Genomic DNA, 11,187 nt, shown 5'->3' on the forward strand with positions numbered 1-11,187 from the left:
GGACGGAAGTTTCCTTAAGACAAGTTATTACATCACTGCCCACTCTGGTGGGTTTTTTGCCCTTCCTTTGAAATAATTGGCATGAGCTACCATTCATTACTAGAGAAGCCAGTGGTCCGTTCCAGAGAGGAAATCTGGGGCTCCTACGCATACGAGTTATTCCAGCACTGACATTCTTTCTGAAATGAGGATTAGCAGGTACCTCATCTACACAAACTGATTCAAAGGAAATGAATCTTTGGTAAGACCCCTATAGTCTCCATAGTAGTTTCTCTAGGATCTGAAGCACAGTACTTGGGATATCTTCTCATTTGTCATGGGCCTGGGGTATTGAAGGGGCATGGGCCAGATGAACCCTCTTTTTGAACAGTCATAGACAACCTTTGCTCTTGCTTCCTTGGGGCTGAGCAGACATGCAGGCCTTCCTGTTTTCGAAGCAAATTTAGCACTGCTTAAAAACGATCCGACTGAAAGCCTTCAAGACTCAAGCCCTTTTCTACCACACAGGAAATACAGCACTGGCAGCAGCAATTCGTCCTCAACAATTTCCTTACAATATGGCGCCCACCTGGCAGCAAAGGGCATTCTATAGTGAAAACTAGATCTTGATGTTCCTCTCTCTCCTCATCATTCTTTTCAGGCTGGTCACACAAGAATGAGAGCAGGCAGTAGTGTTACTAGGGACATCAGTGCTGGATGCCAACTGAGAAGGGGTGCCAGAATCTACCCTTGCCCCTGGGGAGTCTGCAGCCCAGCAACAGAAGCAGCCCTAAGAGTTGCTGTTGCTGCAGCAGCACTCAGGTACACAAAGGCCACAGTATTAGCATTAGAGCAGCAACTAGAGTGGGCAGACAATGCTGTAGGTGTGGGAGCAGCAAGGAACTATGTTTGAATCACCAGCATAAGTAAGACCCCACTAGGACTCATTGTCCAATGAGCTCTTCACTCCTACATCCAAATCATTGATAAAGATTTTGAAAAGCACTGGACTAAGCACGGACCCCTGATGGACACCACTGGCCAGTTCTCGCCAGGGTGAGAACTCTCTGGGTCCTACCCCACAGCCAGCTTCTTACCCACCTAACTGAAAAGCAGTTAAGCCTGCAATCCTCCAATTTTCCCATGAAACATCATGGAATACCAGATCAAAGACCTTTTGGAAGTCTAGGTATACTCTCTTATCCAGGTGGTGAGTTACCTGGTCATAGAAGGAGATGAGACTGGTAAGACAAGCCCTGCCCGCAATGAAGCCATGCTGGCTGTCATTCATAATCCTACCTCTTCAAGCATATCACACATAGACTCCTTGATGAATTTTTCCAGGATTTTCTTTGGGATAGAACTTAAGCTAATTGGCCTATAGTTGCCTGTGTTCTTTCTCCTCCCCTTCTTGAAGATGGGCACAACATTGGCTCTCTTCCAGTCTTCAGGGACCTCCCCTGAGTTCCATGAATTTTGGAAGAGTTTTGCCAGAGGTCCTCTGATGACTTCAACCAGTTCCTTCAGCACTCTCGGATGAAGTTCATCCAGTCCTGCTGACTTATTAATGTCTAACTTTTCTAACTGATTGCACACCAGCTCAACATCAACAGTAGGAAGGTGGTCATTCCCACCATGCCCATTCTGAACCTTATCTAGTATGATTTTCCCCTTAGTCCGGTGAAATACTAAAGCAAAGTAGTCATTCAGGAGTTCAGTTTTCTCCTGAGTGTTGGTAACCAGTTGTCCTGAGTTGTTAAGCAATGGTCCTATGCTTCCATTTGTTTTCCTCCTGTTCCCTAATCATTCTTGTGATGGAATGACATCACAAGATGGAATGACATCACATTCCCTATCATTCTTGTGACGGATAAAAATTAAAATATCCTGTAGTGGGCAAAAATACAATAGCTGCAAACTATGGCATGTTTGTTACCTCCATCTCCATATTGTAAATTATGTGATTTTTCCACCCTTCTTATAGATTAGATTATTTTGAAAGAGAAGGGAGTGAAACTGTCTTGTTGAGTCCATCACAGCTAAATGCCTAATAGTGACAATATTCTTGATGGCATATTAGATAATAAGCTGAATAACTATTATGCCATGGTTCTTCTTCTGATTTTCATAAGAAAAAGGCTATATTCTGATTTATTTGGTATAAAAAGAATTTTCATCCATAATAATATTCTGTCTATCCATATATGTGTATGCATGTGTGTTTCTATTCACACACACGTATATAATTTAAAAATGTGATTAATAGTTTTCTAAAGATTTCCATTTCCATCTTCTTTGATACTTCTTTATGTGTTCATCCCATTTCATTGGCCTGAAATATAAAATTAAGAGCGTTGTGGTAATTACTGATCACACGGTACTCTTGTTCCCAAGAGTTAAACCTATGGCCTAAATTTTTAGTCTGAAAAAAATAAAGTGTTTCAGGACTTTTCAAGATAAAAGGTTCTCTTTGAATTTAGGCAATTTGAAGGGTAGGCTGGTTTTCTGACAGATCATTTTTGAGGTGCCCAAATATGGATTTTGATGCCCAACTTCAGGTACCCTAGTTTGAAAATGTTGCCTTTACATTTTTTCTAGCCTCAAAATACATTCTCAAAAAAATCTTTAAAGAGAGCAATGATTCTTATTTATGCAAGAACTGCTGTGTAGAACTTAACTGCAGTTTGTATCACACATTTAAAAATAGGGATAATTGCATTTTTGTTTTTTTTTAAAAAAGGGATATTAATACTTCCCTACCTCACTGGCATGTTTTGAGATTTATTTCATTAGCATTGGAAAGAACCTTGAGATCACTAGATGGAAGGTGTTATAGAGTTGTAAAAGGAGTTTTATTCACCAGTTCATTTGGGAATGTAGATGCTTTTCAAATGGAGCTGCGTCAGTGTCTTGTAGAGCATAAGGTAAATAATTCATCTTTCATAAATTCTCATATCCCCTCCAGCAAAGAGCGTTTCCCTGGTTTCTTTCTTCTTTTTCTGAAAACAAAGTATAAAGTATCATTTAATTAATTAAATTTACTCATTTAAAATAGAGTTAAGGGTTAGTTTCAATCAGCCAAAACCAAGCCCTAAATTCTCCTTTCAGATTTACCAGTGTAAATCAGGAATAGCTCCCCAGAAGTCAGTGTTTATTGCAGAGAAATGTCCTCTTGTTGGAATTCTGAATATGCTACTCCGTCCTGCTTAAACCCTCTTTCTATCCTAGATGTGTCTACAGTGTAGATTTTATCCAACCTGACAAAGGAAGCTCAGTAGAATTCTTTGGAATCCTTCTAAGTCCTTTAATAAGATGGAGCAAACACTGCCAAGAAATATGCAACCCTTATCCCCTCATGGGGCATGTGCACACATACAGGCACGTGCACTTGCAGCAACTCAAGTGTCAACGGCACAAATTTGTGCCTCAGCACATGTGCCTGAACATGCACTTTGGTGTGGGGCAAATTGTGGCCCTTGGGGCAAACTGACCCCACCCAGCTCCTCCCAGATCTTCAGCCAGGGGGAGCTAGAGGCTGGGGCTAGCAGTATAAAAAGCTGCCTTAGTGAGCAGCTCAAGGCTACTTGCCCTCAGGAGCTTCTGAGGCTCAGCCAGTTGGTATCTGGGAACACTAGCCCCTTGTGCCAGCTGGACTGCTGAAGCAGCCCTAGCCTAGACTGGCCCCTGCACCCTCTTCCCGCTGCAGCAGTCTGCCTGGCTGTGACCTGATGCCACCTGTGGCAGCATCCACCCCCTTAGACCTGTAGCCCCATGGCTGCACACCTGCCAGACCCGGACAGGGACCACATGGCTACCTGGGCTGTGATATGGGCCAGCTGCTAATGGGCCGTGGCTGCACAGTTGGCCTTTGAGGGCTGTCATGTCTCCTGGTGCCCCAGCTCTGCCATCTGGGCAACTATCACCTGGAAGATGTGGTCATTGCAGTGGCCCACTTTGAACTGTCGAAGCATGTCCTCCTGGCCCCAAATGGCCAGGAGGTCAGCCACCTCATCTGCCCTCCAGCTGGGTCCCCAGTGCTGGCCATGGGCAGGCTTTTCTGTCTGGGTCCTGCCATTTGCCTCACCCGCAGGGATCCTCATGTTCCCTGTTTAAAATTGTAAATTTTCTAATACAAAAACCCCCAAATTCTTTCACTAAAATACCCAAAATCTGCGTTCTTACTGTCCTGCTCCCTGTGCCTGTGCTCAGGCCCCTGTGATCCCTAAGCCGTTCCTCGGAAGCCCTTAACTGGGGCTCAGGGACAGGGCTGGACAAGCCCCTTCCCTTCCAGGCTGGCCTCCCTCTGCACAGGCTGCCCTAGGGGGACAGGGTGGCTTCAAGCCTGGCTCTGGCAGCCTCTTCTACCCAGAGCACTCCCCCATCCCTCACCCACAACTCTCTCTCTCTCTCACACGCACGCACGCACCCCCCCAATGGTTTCTGGGACCAGAAGCACCCCCAGGCTGGGGTCATATGTCCCAGGACCAGTGTGGGTACAAGGCAGGGCTGCAGTGTGGTAGTTACCCCTCCCAATAAATCTGTACATACACTCCCGATAAATCTGTAGCTGCCTCCTTCACATTTATGGGGTTTGTGGGGGGGTGTTTTGTGGGTGTGTTCATGTGGGGGTTGTAGGTGGATTGTGGGGAGGCTCGTGGGAGGGTTTGTGGGTGTGGGGTTTGTGGCGGGGGGCCACCAATCCCGGTGCCCACCACATGGAGGCAGGAGCTGGCCTAGCCTGATGGTGCATGGCTCCTGCCTTCAGTGCCGGGAGCTCCGGATGACAGCAGAAGCTGGCCTGGTCCTGTTTGAAGTTGAACGCCAGTGGGCCGGGCTGGCTCCATGCGTCACGTGCAGCCCCTGGGACTCCAGTGGTGCCACACACTGCTGGGAGGCTCTGCCTGCAGTGGGCCATAAGCATCTTGAGGGCCCGCTTCTGGCTGCTGCCACCGCTGGCAAGGACAGTGCATTGTGGGAGGGCAGTAAGCTGGGACCCCACCCTCCCACACAGTTCCCCCCAGCCCCACATCCCTGCTTATCAGGGACAGAGCCTAGATGCAAGCCACTGCTGTCAGGCATGACCGGCTTGTCTTTCCTCCAGCACACTGAGGCAGCACGCTAGAGCAGCAGGGGCATGTGGCAGGCATAGAGACACTGGCCAGGTGCTTGAGCATCTCCTTGGAGGAAACCCCAGCCTCCAGCTGCTTCGGGGCATGCTCCAGGAGTGCACCCTGCACCATTTTTTTCTGGCATGTTTTCTTTTGATACCAGGATTCCCCGGTATCAAACTTAGAGTCCGCACTGCAAATACACAGCACAGGGAAAATTTTTTAGTTCATGGCGTGCCTCCTGCAGTGTCTCATATTGCTTTGAGATACCACAATAGACACATGCTTGTTCGTGTGCATGCAGCCATAGAGGTTAAGCACAGTCATTTCAACATCCTCACCTGGGTGAATTAAAAATTATACAGTAGGTTTAGTTGTTCCACACATCAGTCTATTGAGGAGTACTGCTTATAGGCCAATGTCAGGTCAAGTGTTTTCCAGAATTAAATAGCCCACACCATTGATATTTTTATACTCATAGAAAAAATCCATTGAACCAGATTAGATGTTCTGTTTCCTCTCCGATTTCCTGAGCAGTCATTTCATATGGCCTTCCTGTGGTAAGGGGATTCAATAATGCTTGCCTGAAGAGTTTATGGAAACATGTTATCCATTATTATCTCTCCTTCTCTGCCTTTGCATCACCACAATTAAACTCTATGTATAAAAGAAAGAAAGATATATCCACTAGGGACCGCTAAGTAAAAGAAATGTAAAAAAATCACTTCTGAGTTCTTTCTTAGATAAAACAATTATATAGGCGATACAAAGCTAGTTTTTAGCTGAACAACAGTAATGGCATACTGTGTTGAAAAGCATGTTTTCCTTTAATTTACGCCTTATAAAAACCTTACTTAAAGTAAGTACCAGTTTTGTCCCACTGTCTATAATGAGATACTGATTCCACCCTGAGTTGTTGCTTGACAATCATATCATGCCAAAGAGCTCCCCTGGCTTTGCTGTCTGTGTAATCAGATCTGGGACAACTCAAACATTTAAGAAATCTCTGGTTTTGTTTGAATGCAAATTTGATTTTCTAACAAAGCTTTAGATATTTTAGCTCTTCTGAGATAAAGTTTATTTAATTCAGAATGCTTCTACACCTCAAAAAAGAATAAATTGGCCTACAGACTAAATTCATAGTAGCCAAACAATCTCATCTTCCATCACCAGTGAAGAATAATCTCATGAGGAAATACTCAGCCAAACAAATCAATATCTGATGGACCAAAGCAGTCCTGGCTACAACATGACCCAGCTACATGGAGGGCAGAATAAATCTGTCATGACGTGCAATCTAGCAATTCTGATTTGCTGTACAGACAATGAAATTACTCTGTAATTCTTTGAACTGTGTGTGTGTGTGTGTGTGTGTGTGTGTGTGTGTGTGAGCGTGCGTGTGTGTGTGCGCGCGCACACACATATACATATATATATTTTAAACAATCTCTCAAGAAAAAAAGTTGTATAAAGTAGTATGGGTAGTTCAGTAGGAAGCACTCTCCTTGGAACCAGCACTCTTCATTAAAAAAAGATTAGGATATGACCATGTGATTTACAGAGGAGATAAATGGAAGTAGAACATTATAGAGGGATATAAAAGAATGAATAATATTAATAAGGAAAATTTGTTACTTTGATTTACTCTTCTCATAATGAAATGAAGCTGCACACAACAAATCTAGCACTAGGAAAGGAAATATGTTTTCCAAACAATGCAACTATAACCTTCAAAAAACCATGTCTCATCATATTATTGAGAGACAAAACTTAGTAGGAATCAAAGAGGACATTTATGTGACTTTCTGCAGTTATTTAAGTAAGAATATAAAACCTTATACTCAATGGTATAAACTACCCACTAACTGTCTGCAATTAATAATACCACTCCTTTTATGAGTACATCGGCACATACTAGTTTTTTCCTTGCCTTTCTGAAGTATCTGCTCTGGTCCTCTTCAGTGACAAGATGTTGAACAGGTGAACCATTGCTCTGATCTGGTATAGACATACTTATATTCCCTACAGCCTTAAGCAGCGTTATGTTTCAAATAAGATTTAAAAATCAAGGTTTGATCTGTTGCCGCAAAAATTATATAGCAGTTTTGGGTAGAAGAGGGTGCTAGACTTTCTGTCTTGACCAAGCTCCTACTTGCATAATAGGATTTGACTTCCTCAAACTTCCCCCAAGATTTTAACTGAAGACAGCATCCTTCCTCACTTCCTAGTGCAACCTGCTGAATAGTGTCACTGTAACATTTTCAAAAGCTTCTATGTTCTACTTCATAATAATACGCAGTTCTCACATAGCCCTTTCATCTATAGATGGCCTCACTTCAGGAGTGGATAAAATTACTCCTCACGGTAAAAAAAAATCTGTGAAGTTAAAACTCCCTACGCCTTATAAAAATTAGAGCTATGTCAAAACGAAACTGCAGCTGACATTTCTACTTAATGTCTGGTTGTGTAATGATGACTTTGGCACAAAAAAGAGAGTATACTCCTGGGTGAGATTTCAGTGGAAAGAGAAAAACAGATTATTGATTACTTTATCAGACAAAGGTTTGACCTGCTACATTTAGTTCAGGAACCAAGTTATTCCAAAGGTTGGGAATATTCTATTTCAAGGGTTTGGTTTGGACCAATCTATGTATTATGAAGCTCCCGCTTGGCTGGCAATTTAGTGAAGGCTATTTTTCCCAGGGCACAATAAAAACCCTACTCAAAAAGTCAACCTCTTTTAGCAATAGAGATCATATATCATATAGCCATGCCTGTACATTTTTGGGAGCCCTACTATATTGGATTTAAAATCTCAGAAGAGAAAATGAACTTCAGACACATTCTTGGCAACAAAATAACAATGTGTAAGTTTACCTCGATGTTTCAGAGTCCACTGAGCAAATACAGGCTTAATAATCTCATTAGCCATAAATTCCATGGAGCGACCATTCTGGCAATGACTTCATTGATAAACCATTTCAGCTATTTTGAACTGACTTGCACTGCAGTTTAGGGAGGAAGACTGGATAAAAAAATACAATAGGCTCAAATTACAGTGTCCTAAATTTAAATTCTAACCAGAGTAATCCCTAGCTCTATGCTATTTTTATACCACCAAAGTCTTCTCCAAAGTGCATGACACAACAGCATATGGTACAAAATAAATTTGCCTCTTTTGGACTATGGTATCATGTTATTGCATCAGCTGAACAAAACACCTCATCTTCTATACAGCAAAATCTTTTTTTCAAATTATTCTATAAAATACTGTGTATGCATATGCGTATATATACAAATGCATGAATGCAAACATATGCCATCTTATCTAAACAGCCAGGTTTCAATGAAAATACATGAAAGCAAGAAAATAAAGAGCAAAGAAAATATAACCATAGTTATTAAGGAGCACAAGTAAGGTTACAGTAAGATTAAAATTTATCAGCCTTATTTAATTATTTTGGTAACTTTTTAGCTGTTTCTCAAAATGTCCCTTATTTAAAATAAATGTGAATTTGTTTTTTGCATCTGGTCATAGAATAAAAATGTGCTGCAAATACATGACTGACTGACATTGTTGTTAACTCAGTATCAATGCACAAATTCTGGAACTGACATGCCACTATTGAGATGGATGTATATTCATAGCAAACATGTTGTCATTGATCTATATGTGACTGTCTAACTGATAGGATACTACTTAAAATGCAAATTGGTAAATATGTACATAAGCTCTAGGATCATGCTTGTTTTAATTTACCTTTTACTTCATTGCAGTGCTATATAACTAATATATTAGAGAGTAGTTTTCATTTAGAAGGGATCCAGCTGCCTTTATACACTAACTGGTTTACCATATACATGTATTTGTATGCATGAGACATTCACAGGAGTCAAGATGTCACATACTACTGTTGTTGCTACCATTGAGTAGTTGTATAAGATTAAAACCTGCAATGTAAGAATCATGAATTTGGAGTTGTATTGCCAACTCTGCCCTGAGTATTATGAAACATACCTTACAGGCATATGGTGGAGTTGAAATTCCTATATTTATAGTACTTTTAGACTGTTGGGGTGTGGTATGTATAGGAATATATGAGTATTAACATCCTTATTAGTTATCTCTCATTGAAATGTTGCTGCCTCAAGGATAAAAGATGGATACTTATGTAACTGAATGTTACAAGGGGAAACGATAGATATAATAATATAATTTCTGGGGTATAATCCCTCTCAGAATTTTCCTAAAGAGAAGGAAGGTCTTCACTATCCTGTACACAAGGTAATGACAAAACGCAGCAAAGTTAGCCAAAACGTATTGGGATTTTAGAGGCAGATGGACAATTGGCTTCAATCATCAGCAGAGTCATTACTTGATGAGTTCAAAGTACTGTGCAGACATTCACCCATCAGCAAAGGGAGACCAAAAGCAGTTTCTCAAGAGCAGTATTTGGTAGCATTTGGGATTGACAGACTTGTTTGCCAGTCTCCTGAGCTGCACTCTGCCTCTCCCATCATAAGTTAGGGAAGGAAACACTTAAAAAATCCACCTGCCTTGGCCCATTCTACAGAGAGCCATCTACCCTCTCATCATTTCTGAAATGTATGCCCCGCAGTGCTGTGTGCAGCTATGCTACTAAAAGGAATATGTGCCAATGCAATGATTAGCTCAAACCTCCTCACCAAGTAAAGCCATGATCAGTAAGACCGTGTAACAGAGACACCTAATGGTGAAGTTAGGGAAGTAACAGTATTCATTTCACCTAGTAGGGCTATCTTGAAGACAAGAGGTCTGCAATTAAAAACAGAGCTCACCTCCTAATATTGGCTTTACCTCACTGCTCTGAGACAGCACATGGAGAGTTACAGCCCTTTTCAGACTGTTTGGGTGGGAACTCTGTTTCATAGATATTAGCCGGGCAAAACAAAAATCCTATTAGGATGCAACTCCACATCCCAGCCACTGCAGAAGTGCTTTTATGGTAGGTTTTAGAAGAGGTGTTCATTCCTAACCAATGAAACAAACAGCATTTCCACTGGATGGGCCAGTGCCTCCCAAGCACACCAGAGCAACCACTTACCTGTCACTAGGTCTAGATGTGCTAGTTTAATTTCATTAATCCCTTAGACCACCTTAAATATTTTACTTCAGGCTTGCTCCTCAACAAGGTAATACTGTTCTTCTACCCAACTTGGTTGCTGTTTAGGCAAACTATACAAAAGTGATATTTAATCCCTCACCATGAGTCAGTGTACTGTAGAACAGAGCTCAATGCTTGACATTTCAAAGGAGAATCTTAGGAGTTAAAGACCCTTAGTCAGGGGAAAAAGCTTGTTAACTAAATGAGAAAGATACCAGAGGAGTCATAGAAAAAAGGCTAGCAAGTTATCCATCTCCTCTCCCCAGCTACCAGAAAACTACTTTAAGTTATCATTGGCAAGGATACTGCTAAGTAAAAGACAAAAAGAAACAAAAAAAAAGACTTCTTTGTCTCTATGCTCAGCAATAGCAATACAGCATCAAAAGGTCCTTCCCTTTCCTCAGTCCTTCCCTGCTCATCACCTCATCTCATCCTATCTCCAACCCACCTGATGCAGGAGCTTTTATAATTACCACCTCCCATCAGGCTTTGTAGCACAGGCAAGCAAATGATATAACTATATATGCATTATTTTTTAATCAGAAGGATTTATTCTCTTTCTAATTTCCCGCACGATAACTATTCTTCTCAAAATTGTCAGTAAAGAAGAAGGGGGACTGGGTACAAATCCCCCTTTCCATTTTCAGCTGAGTCAGCAACTTTCCCCCACCCCCTTAATGAGCACACTTCAGCTGGCTGGCCTTAAAAGCAAGGGCATCCAGAAGTAGGCTTCTTTAGGACATTCTGGGGACAGTTTCCAAACACAGCCGGACTTGGCTCAGGAGTTCTCAAGAAAGCTAAGTGAATGCTTTCTTCAGTGTGTAGTTAATTCTAGCACCCCCTTTTCTACCTAACATCATAGCCAGCTTAGAAGAAGCTTAATTATTATGTAACTAAAGAAGAGGAGTCTCAGAAATCATCTTGTCAAACATCTGTTAATCTTTGGGGTTCTCACT

At 41.9% G+C, this 11,187-nt stretch overlaps 1 long non-coding RNA gene across 2 annotated transcripts; it reads right to left on the reverse strand.

The window, feature by feature from the left end:
• Positions 1-2,159: 2,159 nt before the first annotated feature.
• On the reverse strand, positions 2,160-10,551 carry LOC102387208. 2 transcript variants are annotated; one of them, XR_001358683.2, is made up of 4 exons: positions 10,538-10,551; positions 10,332-10,386; positions 2,840-2,978; positions 2,160-2,311 (listed from the first exon to the last, which is right to left on the reverse strand). It is a non-coding gene; the product is annotated as an uncharacterized LOC102387208 (long non-coding RNA). The 2 variants fall into 2 exon arrangements; XR_324797.1 differs by lacking the exons at positions 10,332-10,386; positions 10,538-10,551 and adding exons at positions 7,965-8,112; positions 10,172-10,324.
• Positions 10,552-11,187: the final 636 nt, after the last annotated feature.

The sequence above is a fragment of the Alligator sinensis genome, unplaced genomic scaffold (genome assembly GCF_000455745.1).
Source record: "Alligator sinensis unplaced genomic scaffold, ASM45574v1 scaffold626_1, whole genome shotgun sequence".
Lineage (NCBI taxonomy): Eukaryota > Metazoa > Chordata > Crocodylia > Alligatoridae > Alligator > Alligator sinensis.